We start from the raw sequence: 13086 nt of genomic DNA, 5'->3' as shown, positions 1-13086 counted from the left end.
AAGAACACACAATGTGGATCTACTTTAAATCGTGTTATGTAAATATCCCATATTATCCATTCCTTACATGTAGATTTACCAAATGTATGTTATTTCTCTTTTAAGAAACAAACACAGTATTATCATCAGTAGCTTACACTATTTAACTTCTTGGGAGCAGCTGACAGTTCAGACTTTCCCTAACAACATTGTATTGGAATGCAGGAATATTTTCACAAATGGCAAGCTGAAATTCCACAGATGCTGCCCGGTTTAAGGGTCTCGCAGAAAGATGTGTAAGGGTCGCGCAGAAGATCTCTCCAGCCTTCCCCTGACCAGCTAATCTCTCTACTTGTCACCCTTCTGGCCATTGATGTCTGTCCTTCCTACAAGAGACTCTCTCTTTCCTTTGTTCCACCATCTTTTCTTTTGCTTTCTGTAAATTCTGTGAATAAATTGGGATGTGTCTTGACAGCAGTCCTGTGAAGCATTCTGATTTCTATCAAGTTTTTGGAAGACAGTAAGACAGATATTCTGCTAACATAAAACTACACTGCTTTCCACCTAGTTTGAATTCCACACATTCAAACTTCACCATGCCACTGACCAAAGCTTGTTAACTTGTTGGAGTTAATTTTGGAGATCCTCCTGTATATGAAAGATAAGTGATTGGTGGCACTGTCTGTGTTTTCAGTTTTAATACTAGGTATTTAATACCAGGCATTGCCAAGAAAATGTGCTCTGGAAGTTGCTGCTAATCACTAGTGGTGAAATTGGTTTTATATTTGCACAGTGTATTTGTGGCTTGGGATGCTGTTTTGAATCATGTCTTGGACCTGTGTCATACAGTGGCTTAGTCAAATAAGAAACTATGAGTTATTATGTTGGGAAAACAGACCTTATAAGGCACTTCTGAATCTTCCTAGGATCACTGCTGGGGTGTGGGAGAGGAATCCCAGAGAGAAAATTAGTCATTTTTTTTTTAACCTTAGCTATTGACAGGGTTGGATTTAGTCATTAACTAAACAAGCTACAGCTGAAGGACTCAGACTGAAAGAGTGTTTTGAATTTCTGATTTTTCTTTCTCATCTGCTACAGTTTTATGCTTTTATTTATACAAGTCTCCCTAAATGAAGCCTTTAGGTGTGGCTTACTCAGTCCTTTTCGATTAATTAAGATAAGCTTTGCTTCTGTGTGCATTCACACTTCTATTCAAACTGAGCCCTTCTCCATCCTATCACTGGTTTATAATGCATTTTTGGTGGCCTTCTTGCCAAGTCCAGCAAACAGAATTCTCTACAGGCTCTTGCCAAATGAAGCCTCTACAACTTCTCATAGCTTAAAGCCTCATAATGTTAACTGGTCCTTCTGCCCTTGGCAGTTTCCTCTGCTTATCTAACTAATTTCATGTTTATTCCTGTTTCAAACAATGGCCAATACAAGGTAACAAGATAAAAGGTCCTTTGACATGAGCCTCTTAATTCTGGATAACTTCATTTACTAGCAGCGAAATGGAAATGATTTACTGTTGCCTTTGTATGTGTTTTTCTTTTGTACTCTGCAGCTTAGTCTAACCCATCCTAGCCCTGGAATTATTTGGTGGCCGCCCATCCCAATAAAATCCACATCTGGCTTTGCTTTATTTTCTGAGATCAGTCAAGATTAGTTAGAGGCGGCCACCTGTGTTCAAAAGTTGAGAAGAAATTGGGAGGGAGGACAATGACAAGAAAGCAAATGTTACTTCGAGCTATGGTCCTGGAAGGAAAATTATGGTCAGAAATCGTGTTTTGCTGATACTCCCTGAATGATCTTGGACTAATTGTTATTATTCCCACCTACCATAGTTGGCAGACAGTAACCAAGTTAATTTGTTGGCACAAAATGTCAATCCGCATTTGTGAAAATTTTTCCTGCATTCCAATACAATGTTGTTAGGGAAAGTCTGAACTGTCAGCTGCTCCCAAGAAGTTAAATAATGTAAGCTACTGATGATAATACTGAGTTTGTTTCTTAAAAGAGAAATAACATACATTTGGGAAATCTACATGTAAGGAATGGATAATATGGGATATTTACATAACACGATTTAAAATAGTTCCACATTGTGTGTTCTTTTTTTGATTATTATTATTAAATTTTTTATTTTGTTACATAAACAACACACGCCCACACCAGTGGGGGGGGGGGAAGTCAAAACACAAAGAAGACAAAAAACAAAAGACAAGGCAGGGAAAAAAAACAAAAGAAAAAAACGAAAAAGAAAAAAAAACACAGATATATATTATAAAAAAGTATATCAGCTGGTTACAACATGTTTTTGTGCACCTCTTCCATTAATTCATATTAATTCAAATATCTTAATTCAAATGTTTACCATATTGACATAATCATACCTCCACTTTTAGTTGACTACAGTTGTTTAAACTTCCTTCATCCTTAACTATGCCAAAAATTTAATCCATAACCACATGCTAACATTTCATTTACTTGTTTATAAAATCCTCCATTAACATCAAATCCTCACATCCTGTTTTAGCTAAACATCCATAATATTTAATACCAAAAATTCCATCCTCCATGTATATAGTTTATTATCATTCTCCTTTCTTTATGTAATTATATCGTATATCATAACATTTTCCCCATATTAGTTAACATTTAACTGTATATAGTTTTATTTTATTTTTTAATAGTGATAATTATTGTGATTAATAACCTTTGTATATGGTCCAAAAATATTTCTAACCTTCCCTTCTCATATCCAATTATTATTTATCATATCAACTCCACATTATATACATTACTATCATTATCAATTATTATTCAACTATGTCTATTACAAATAAAAGTAAACCAAATGCCCGAAATGTCAGCAAATTGAGAATCTTCATCTCTGACATCTTTCGTTTGTATTTCAGGAACATTCAAACATTCAGCATTCTCACTTTTTTCTTCATATTTTGATGTTAAAAGCAGTAAATAATCCAGCTTTCTTTCAAATCTATCATACGTGTCAGATAGCTTTTGCAGAGCAGAAAAAATCATTTGAAATGAATCATTTGAAATTTGAATAGACGCCATCTTCATACGCAGTTAGTATTTCCCCTTTAGAGGCTTTAAGGTATTTGCAAGTAAAAATAAGCTGGGAGCTGTACAATCTTATCTGATCTTAAACCAACCCAGCCAAGCAATAAAAGTGTCAAGTTGTAGGGAGCCAAATTATAGTAAATTAGTTTACAGCCCACTTGCAGAGGGTCAGAGGAGATGTTGAAGTAATCTTTCCTTTGTCCATGTAAGTAGCATTTAAAACATTTAAAAAATAGAGTAACCACCGTCCATAAACCCATAAAAGGATCCAATTCGCCGCTAGATTCTTCTGTTCTTTGGTTTCAATTAGCTTAAATTTTTATGCGGACCGTGTCTCTCTGAGTAATAAAATCATCTTACCAGCTGGAAACACTCACACCATTCTTAGGGGCAACCTGCAGTTTCGGTTAGCTTACAGCTAATCCAGAAGTCACTGGCAAAGGAGGTTAAATTCCAAGCCCCCAGTGACTTTGCAAACATCTCTGGGGTCACTGGATCTCCTCCTACCTTTCACTGTCTCTCCGGGACAGCTTGGGTCCGAAATGGACCGTCCAATTTCCTTCGGAATAGAGGAATTTCAGGAATAGCCTGAAAAATCCGTCTTCTCACTGCTAAGCCCCGCCTTCTTCCCTCCACATTGTGTGTTCTTTAGGATATTGATAAATTACATTTTCCAGATGTAATTGGCTATGCTGGCTGTGGCTGATGGGGTTTTTGCTTCAACAACATCCAGCAGGCTGCAGCATGTGCACCATGGGAAATGCAAGAAGCAAAAGTGATTCAGTGCAAGTAGATAAAGAAAAGGATAGTCGTGTTTGGGACGGAGGTGTCAGAATTTGATTACTTGAAGATTTCCCCTGTGTCCGATGGATTGGGAAGAGGGACAACTCTATTAAAAGCGGGAGTGACCAACATTGGCAACTGTAAGATTTGTGGATTTCAACTACCAGAATTCCCCAACCAACCAGGCTGTCTGTGGAATTCTGGGAGTTGAAGTCCAGGAATCTTAAAGTTGCCAAGCTTGGACATCCCTCACTTAAAGCATCTCCACAAAAGTGAAGCTTCTTTTGCCTCTGGCTGTCAATTCTACATTCTCCATCTTAGAAACCTCACTACACTACGTTTGGCTGAAAGCTGTGAAAATTGTTATTAATGCTCAAAGGTCCAAATCCCCAATGCTCAGAAGCTACCCGATAAGAGAGAGATCAGTAGCAACTTCTATCTTGGGGCTCATCTCTTAACAGTTCTTCCTCCACCCACACCCTTCCTTTCTTCTGCTTGCTTGCAATGACATTCTCCCTGGTCTGTTTCCTTTGCCCTATCACAGCAAGTTTTTTTTTAGAATCAACCATCTGAATTTTTTTTTTAACGTAAACATTATTTGAGAAATTACCAATATTCTATAGGCTGCATATATTGACATCACTCAAAAGTTTAGGAAAGCACAGTGCATGTAACATGATCATATGTAGGTTTCTTGTAATATGATCACATGTAGATTTCTTGTAGCATGCTATATTGTCAATATTATAATAAGCTTTCGTAACTGTACCTTTGGCAACTGTCTGTTGGCAGATATTGATGTTATTTGATGATGGGAGGATATATTTTTCTAGGTGTCAACTTCTTGTTGTTTAATATAGATAACAGGTCTTGATCAAGGCTTCTATCTGGTGGTATTTAACATCCAATCTAATCAAATAGGGTGGAGAGGTTTGACAATTGCCTGTCTTAACTTTCTGAAGCTTCTGAAAGAAGATTTTAGCATCATTCATTTGCGAAGGCTGTGCAAGTTTCATTGGAAGAGATTTCACTGCATTGAATAAAGCTTCTCCATTCAATCCTAGGGTCCAGGAAAGCCCCAACTCGGAGTCTTGCCTCTGTTCAGTCTTTGCTCCTCAAATTGTAGCTAGGAAGAAGGATTGCTACCTGTTCTGACCCCCACCTTGTTTGTTCAGAAACTAAAGCCAAACAAAGCTTGCAAAGGAATGTTTTTATCAGTCCCGGCTCTTGCTGGCTGCGAGCCCAAAATAAACACAGATAAAATGCTCTGGCAAAAGTCCTCACTCAAACTAATACAAAACAGGATTGCATAAATCAAGTCACTTATCCAAATGCTTTTCTCAATGGTTGCACACGAACGGAGAACATTGACTTCTGCAACCAGGGCGTGGCATCATCAGTCATTTTTATCCGCAGGAGGAGACCCTAATGAGCAACAGGTGCTCGTTATCACCTCCTATGAGTCCTCAATTGTTCCTTACCCGGTCAGCCCTTCTCCTGCGTGCATCCCGAAACAACTCACAGGAGGGTTCTTTGTCAGCCTCTCTTGTCTCCTCCCCACTGATCCAAGGCTCAGTCATTACCTGGGGACCAACTAGTCTCTCTGAGCCCTGCTCGGAGTCAGAACCCTGTCCAGGGCCCTCCGCCTCCTCCAAGCCTGATTCATAGGACCCCTCGCTGTCAAGAGTCTGATAGCAGCTCCAAAGGCTCCAGCAAAGCCACAACAGCTACCCAACACAATTAAGTGTCTTTTAAAGATGATTTGATTTCAGCTTTAGACTGCAGCCAGTTTGACTAATTGTCTGTGGCAGAGGCAAAACAAACACTAGTTTGTCAGTTTGTAATTATTGTTATTTTTATTTAAAAAAACCACTGACAGTCAAGAGATTATAGAAGTCCCAGTGGAATTCGTCTATTGGGAAAGACTGATGTAGTCTTTTGATGTGGGTTTTGTCAAGCTTCGCCTTGCCTTATTATCCATCTGTTTCTTGGCAACTGATGGCCTCTCTTTTCTAATGTGCTTTTAAAAGCCTCCTGTGACACTTAACATTATACAGGCAGACTTTTCCATACAATTGTATCCTTGTTCCAGCAAAACCTCCAGATGCTTAATCTCTGGGTATTATACCGGTAGCTGTTTTTAGGAATAATCAGATGAGCAGGAACAGAGAGAGAGATGGCAATTGAAGCAGATTTTTAAATTCTGAAGCACATTCTCTGAAATAAAAATAAGGGTTTTCTCGTCCTTGGGAACCTGCTTGTCTGTAAGATATATGCCAGCTTCTCTCCCTCATCAAAGAGAGAATTTATCTGGAATTTTGTTTGATTTTGAGCCTGTCTTGGACTATTGTACAGTACCAGATTTGGGCTAACAAACATTTGGATGATCACAAGATGGCAGCAAAGAATCAAGTTTTCTGTATTTCCTTTCTGCCCTCTAGCGATGTCCCAAAACTGATAGCCTAATATGGTTGTCCTACCTACACAAAGAGAAAATGAATACGCCAGCCACAATAATTTGTGAAGTGATATGCATATGCATGTTTCTAGGGGAGTAAGATCTTGGCATAGGAATAATACATACCCTGTCTGCATTAAAAGTATGGATAGAATAGAATAGAATTTTTTATTTGGCCAAGTGTGAATGGACACACAAGGGATTTGTCTTTTGTGCATATGTTCTCGGTGTACATAAAAAGACATGAAAACATACATTCATCAAGAATCATAAGGTACAACACTTACTGATGGTCATAGATATATGGATATAAGAGCTGGTTGAAAAAACTGCCCAAGAGGACATCTGTGCAAGAATGGAAGAATTTATAATGTGGGAGAAAAGGCACACTGTGCTTTTTAGGGGTTCCACCACAAAAGCGCGTAGGACAAAATCGCGCTCGACAAAAGCGCGCTGTGACGTCATCACAGCGCGACGAAAAAGTTCAAAAAATGTAAAAATAAAGCGAAAACCTTACCCTAAGCCCCCCAAACCTAACCCTAAACCTAACCCTAAACCTAACTCTTAACCTAACCCTAAACCTAACCCTAAACCTAACCTTTAAAGTAACGAAAAACCTAACGCTAACCCTTAACCTAACCCTAACGCTAACGCTAACGCTCTAAAGCTAACCCTAACCCTTAACCTAACCCTAACCCTAACCCTAACCCTAACCCTAAACCTAACCCTTACCTTTATGTGAATCGGCTTGCTTTAATTTAATTTTTATTAATTTTTATTTGAATTTTTCGATCTTTTTCGTCGCGCTGTGATGACGTCAAAGGCGCGATTTTGTCGATCGCGCTTTTGCCATCTGCGCTTTTGACGGGTCACGCTTTTTAGGATGTCTTTTCCAAAGGTCATTGTGCTGGACACCCTACCCCACCCCCATTGTTGGCTGAAACTTCTCAGAGTTGTAGTTCCATGAACCAGAAGGTTTGGGAAGACTCTTCCTTCAGAGCTGTCCCACAGGAGGGAAATTAAGGTTATTTATTCCTTAATCCCCTCAGTCAAGAGGACCTTAACTTCTTATTCATCACACTGGTTAGGATCCCTGTCTGGTCATATTCTGGCAGATAGGCAGAGAAACTGCACAAGCTGACCAGGAGGTGTCAGGGAAGGGGCTGAGGGGATTTCCCTCACTGCACACACCACATCCTGATTTTCAAACCCTCCCCCCTCCCACCCATTGCCCGCAGTAGTGAAAGGCAAGTGAGTTCTGACAAGTGTTGGAGGATTGTGGTCAGCTGAGATCTGATTCAATCATGTTCTTCATCTGTAATGTAGTGCCAAGCCATGCAATGGGGGGGGGGGGCAGCATTTTATGGCCTGAGAGTTGCAGTCTCCCTTTGAGTGCGTTGCTAAGAATCACACTCCCGAAAAGTGGAAAGGACAGATGAAAAAATAAATAGAAGCAGAACAGAGTCCAGAAATAGCAATACAAAATTCCAGACTCTGTGCTTTTTTAAAAAAAATAATCTTTATTGGTTATACATTTTTTTTTTAAAAAAAGACATACAAATACAACTTTAAACATACAACACCCACCCTCCCACGGTGACAGTCATTCACAGCCCAACTTTTTTTCCCTTCCTCATTGTTTAGTCTCTAACCAGCATTTTCTCGTTACAAAGTTCAGGGATCTATTACAATACCCATGTTCACTTTTAGTTCCCATTGTTAACAACTGCTATTTAACTTTCCCCGTTTTAAGTCCCTGCTGTTCTCCTTGTCGCCCACGTATACCATAGGTTCCAGCTAAGATAATGTTCCATTTCTCCTTTGTCCCTCAGACAACCCGTCATTCTGTCCATTTCTGCACATTCATAAATCTTTTTAATTATGACATCTTCCGATGGTATGGTAGTAGATTTCCAAAATTGCGCATAGGTTATTCTTGCAGCCACAATTATATGTAGGCTCAAATGCCATATAGATTTACTCATGTTTTCTGGTTTTATGCTTAGTAAAAAAGTCTCGGGTTTCCATTCCATGCTTGCCCCGGTAACCTCTCTTAGCCAGACTCGGTGCTTTTAAGACATGCTATTATATTAAGTGTGTTGTGATAGTTTGTAAAAGCATTAATATCTGGGGAAGCCATAGCATCGTGTAGCACAATGTGTGAACTCAGTGATTGATTTATGCATTACAAACCATATCAGTTAATGAGATACAGAGAACTTCAGAGTAGCTTACATCAAAAGCCCGTTTCTTTCTGGGACCATCCTGATCCTCTGATTTGCACATAACTGTTTCCAAATTCTGAAGAGCTCCCCAAAAATGCCTCCTATTGAGTTGTGATTGCCTTTGTGTATAAGGGACTACTGACAGTGCAGCTCATGTCCTGCTATGCTATACCCTCTATAACAGGAGGGTCAAATTTGATTTTTTGAAGGCCACATCAGAGTTGTGCTTGACCTTAGAGGGCCAGGGAGGGCATGGGGCGTGGCTGGGGAAGCGTGGCAATGGGTGTGACACAGGACTCATGTCAGGGGCACCTGTGGTGGCCAAGTGCTAAGGCAGGACTCCACTGAGACCCTCACTCTCATTATAATCTTCCTTCCTTCCTTCCTTCCTTCCTTTCCTTTTCTTCTTTTTCATTCCCTCTTCATTTCAATTTATTCTTCCTTCCCCTCTTTCCTTGTTCTTCCTTCATTGCTCTCTTCCCAACCTTCTTTCTTTTTCTTTGTCTTTCCTCTTCCCCTTTTCCCTTTCCTGTCCCTCCTTGGATGCTCAAATGCAAAAGGGGAAACATTTCTCCTTTTGTTTTGTTTTTATTTTGTTTTGCCAGCGAAAATGGAGCTCCCCACCCCCACCCCGTGCCCCATTTTCAGCCTGGACGGCCTCCTGCAACCCTCTGCCAGCTAAAAACGGAGCTCAGGAGCTCCATTTTCACTAGCAGGGGCACTGCAGGCTGGTCCTTTGCTGTTTCCAAGCCAGCCCCACAGGCCAGATCTAAGGACCCCCCCTTGAATTTGATACCCGTGCTCTATAAGGATTCAAGGACCCTCCTTATCACTCTTTACTTGCTAAAACAGCCAAAGAATGCTGATCTTTTTTATGTACACGTTCTACAGGAGGAGGCAGGAGAACGACGTGCCTCATCTACTTCAGGAATTTTTCGGCTTTTAACCCTTGCTTAACTCTGCTCGAGTGATCATAAAACACCAGACTAGATGAGGCACATTGTTCTCCTGCCTCCTCCTGTAGAAGCTTTTTTTAAACAGTTAAGCAGAGTCATCCATCTTCAAGGGCTAATTTATACAACCAAACTGAATGGAAATATAATGAAGCTGGGCTTAGCTGTACTGTATAAAAAAAGACTGGCAGGTTTCTATTCTAATCGGCACCTAATTGCCAGAAGTAAATGAAACACCATGTGAGCTATGATATTAGAAGCAATATTAATTTGCTTTCTACCAACAGATTTCAAATACAGTTCCGTCCAGTTTAGGGTGAATGATCTGATTCCTCTAAAGCTGCCGAATTATTTTAGCGCTGGAGGCAGAAGGTCTCCCCAATATGCTAAATAACTAATTGTACTCACTTCCAAATTTACTGCCTGAGGCTGATAAGGCTGGCCTTTCCCTGAGGTGCCCACTCTGATCTCAGCAATCTCTGGATTTTGGGGGATGGATTTAATCTAGCAACTTCCCGGTCTGATTATCACTCTCAACTGCATTTAACAGACAGCTTCCCTTTTTAAGGATTGAGTTGGAATACCTCTAAAAGATAGTCAAGGGATCTCTCCAATTGGAAATGAAATGACTACAATGGAGCGCAAAATTTGCACTGCTAAGCAAGACAGTTGTTAAATGAATTTTGCCCCATTTTACGACCTTCCTTGCCACAGTTGTTAAGTGAATCACTGCAGCTGTTAAGTTAGTAATATGGTTGTTAAGTGAATCCGGCTTCCCCATTGGCTTGGCTTGTCAGAAGGCTGCAAAAGGTGACCCCAAGGGCACTGCAACCGTCCTAAATGTGAACCAGTTGCCAAGCATCTGACTTTTGTCCGCATGATCATGGGGATGCTGCAACGGTCGCGTGAAAAATGTCACTTTTTTCAGTGCTGTTGTGATTTTGAATGGTCGCTAAATGAACTGTTGTAAGTCGAGGATGGCCTGTAGTAATTTGAGGTATGAATACCACCAGTGGTGGGTTTCAAAACCTACTCTGTGGGCGTGGCCTCCTTTGTGGGAGTGGCTTGCCGCCCATGTGACCGGATATGAAGATGCCGGCGACACTTGTCAGAACCACCTTAAATTACCTCACACCCAGCACTGGCCTGCATAAGAATATGATGTAAACTTGTTTTTTAAAAGGCATCTTTGGTTTGCGATAAAACAACTTCAGCACACGCCATGTTCTGATTGCACCACAAACGCAGTAGTCATCCTTACCTTTCACAGAGGCACTGAGTTTTATAAATATGAGCATGATAGTGTAGAATAATAATGTAGGACCAGTGGTGGGTTTCAAAAAATCTTTGGAACCTCTTCTGTAGGTGTGGCCTGCTTTCCGGGTCCACTGGTGGAACCTCTTCTAACCGGTTCGGTAGATTTGACGAACCGGTTCTACCGAATAGGTGCGAACTGGTAGGAACCCACCTCTGAATACCACACTATAAAGCCTTAGTAAGACCACACCTAGAGTACTGCATTCAGTTTTGGTCTCCACACAATTTAAAAAGATGTTGAGACTCTAGAAAAAGTGCAGAGAAGATCAACCAAAGTTGATTAGGGGACTGGAGGCTAAAACATACAACGAATGGTTGCAGGAACTGGGCATGGCTAGTCTAGTGAAGAGAAGGACCAGGGGAGACATGTTCCTATTTGAGGGGCTGCCACAGAGAGGAGTTAGGGGGTCGTGCTATTTTCCAAAGTACTGGAAGGCCAGACAAGGAATAATGGATGGAAACTGAACAAGGAGAGATTCAACCTGGAAATAAGGATGAATTTTCAACAGCGAGAACAACCAACCAATGGAACAGCTTTGCCTTCAGAAGTTGTGGGAGCTTCATCACTGGAAGCTTTCAAGAAGAGACTCGACTGCCATTTGTCATAAATGGTGTAGGGTCTCCTGTTTGGGCAGGGGGTTGGACTAGTTGACCTACAAGATCCTTTCCAACTCTGTTAATCTGTCAGATTGCTACATATGCCAGTCACCACTGCTGTGAACCCTGAAGAGTCATCGGCCAGCTGACAAAAAGTTTCACTTCCTTTTAAAGCAGACAGGGCTGTTGACAAGTACTATAGTGCCTTTTGTAATATTTCCTCCAACTGCAAACGTTCAAAGAGAGCATAAGGGGACAAGTGATTTCCAGGTAGCCCTGCTCCCAAGAGCAGCTGGTCCGTTAATTCTATCTCAGAGTCCTGTGGCTCCTGGCATTCCAGAAGTATTTATTTGCAGCTAACCCACAGCTTTCAACAGTAATTTACAGGCTTTGGACAGGATCAGAGAGATTACTGGACTGTCCTTAAAAGAGCTGTGGATTATTGCTGGAGACCAGCCAGGATGATGAGCATTTGTCAAAGCCATCCGAGAATTGAGCGTGTTTTGATGGCATCTAACTAATTTAAGGTGACCAGACGTCACGCTTTTGGCGGGACACACCCGCCTCCCAACGCATTTTCCCGCGTCCCGCCCGCCTTTTTAAAAGGCACGCTTTTTTTGGCGCTCGCAGCTCCCGCCCATCAGCTGCTAACTTGCTGGGCTGGCTCATCGTTTTGTTCTCTATCCTACCGATGAGCCAGCCCAGCAAGCTAGCAGCTGATGGGCGGGAGCTGCGAGCGCCAAAAAAAGTGTGCTTTTACCTACCTACAAATTTAAGCCAGCCCAGCCTGCCCGCTCACTGATTGGATTGGCCTGGACTCCAGCCAATCAGTGAGCTGGCTGGGATTGGAAATTTTCAGCACGTCTGCGCGAGTCTCCATTTCCTTTCACCAAAAGACGAAAGAGGTTGCAGCTGCGCTGACTGGTGAGTATTAAGAGCCGCGAGCGGATGGTGTGAGATCGCCGCCCGGTAGCCGCCAGAAGCCGCTCCCGGCCGCGGGCCGCGTCCAGCGTGTCAGCAAGCGGGTTGCCCGCCCGCCTAGCTGCGTTGCCCACATGCACGTGGATTCAAGAAATCCGGCTGGATACTTTGAATCCCCGCGCGTGCGGGCAATGCAGTTTGCGGGGGAGGGGAGCTTCGCTTGAGATGACCATGCTATGCCCTCCATAGCCTGGTCCTCCCAAGCAGAACCTGCCTAGCTGCCTTGCGAACACACGCGGGGGATTCAAGAAATCCAGCTGGATACTTTGAATCCCCGCGCGTGTGGGCAATGCAGTTTGCGGGGGAGGGGAGCTTCGCTTGAGATGACCATGCTATGCCCTCCATAGCCTGGTCCTCCCAAGCAGAACCTGCCTAGCTGCCTTGCGCACACACGCGGGGGATTCAAGAAATCCAGCTGGATACTTTGAATCCCCGCGCGTGTGGGCAATGCAGTTTGCGGGGGAGGGGAGCTTCGCTTGAGATGACCATGCTATGCCCTCCATAGCCTGGTCCTCCCAAGCAGAACCTGCCTAGCTGCCTTGCGAACACACGCGGGGGATTCAAGAAATCCAGCTGGATACTTTGAATCCCCGCGCGTGTGGGCAATGCAGTTTGCGGGGGAGGGGAGCTTCGCTTGAGATGACCATGCTATGCCCTCCATAGCCTGGTCCTCCCAAGCAGAGCCTGCCTAGCTGCCTTGCGCACA

The sequence above is a fragment of the Thamnophis sirtalis genome, unplaced genomic scaffold (genome assembly GCF_051295495.1).
Source record: "Thamnophis sirtalis isolate CommonGarterSnake01/CBP01778 unplaced genomic scaffold, rThaSir2_p1.2 scaffold_3, whole genome shotgun sequence".
Classification (NCBI taxonomy): domain Eukaryota; kingdom Metazoa; phylum Chordata; class Lepidosauria; order Squamata; family Natricidae; genus Thamnophis; species Thamnophis sirtalis.
Note: the sequence above shows the minus strand (reverse complement) of the source record.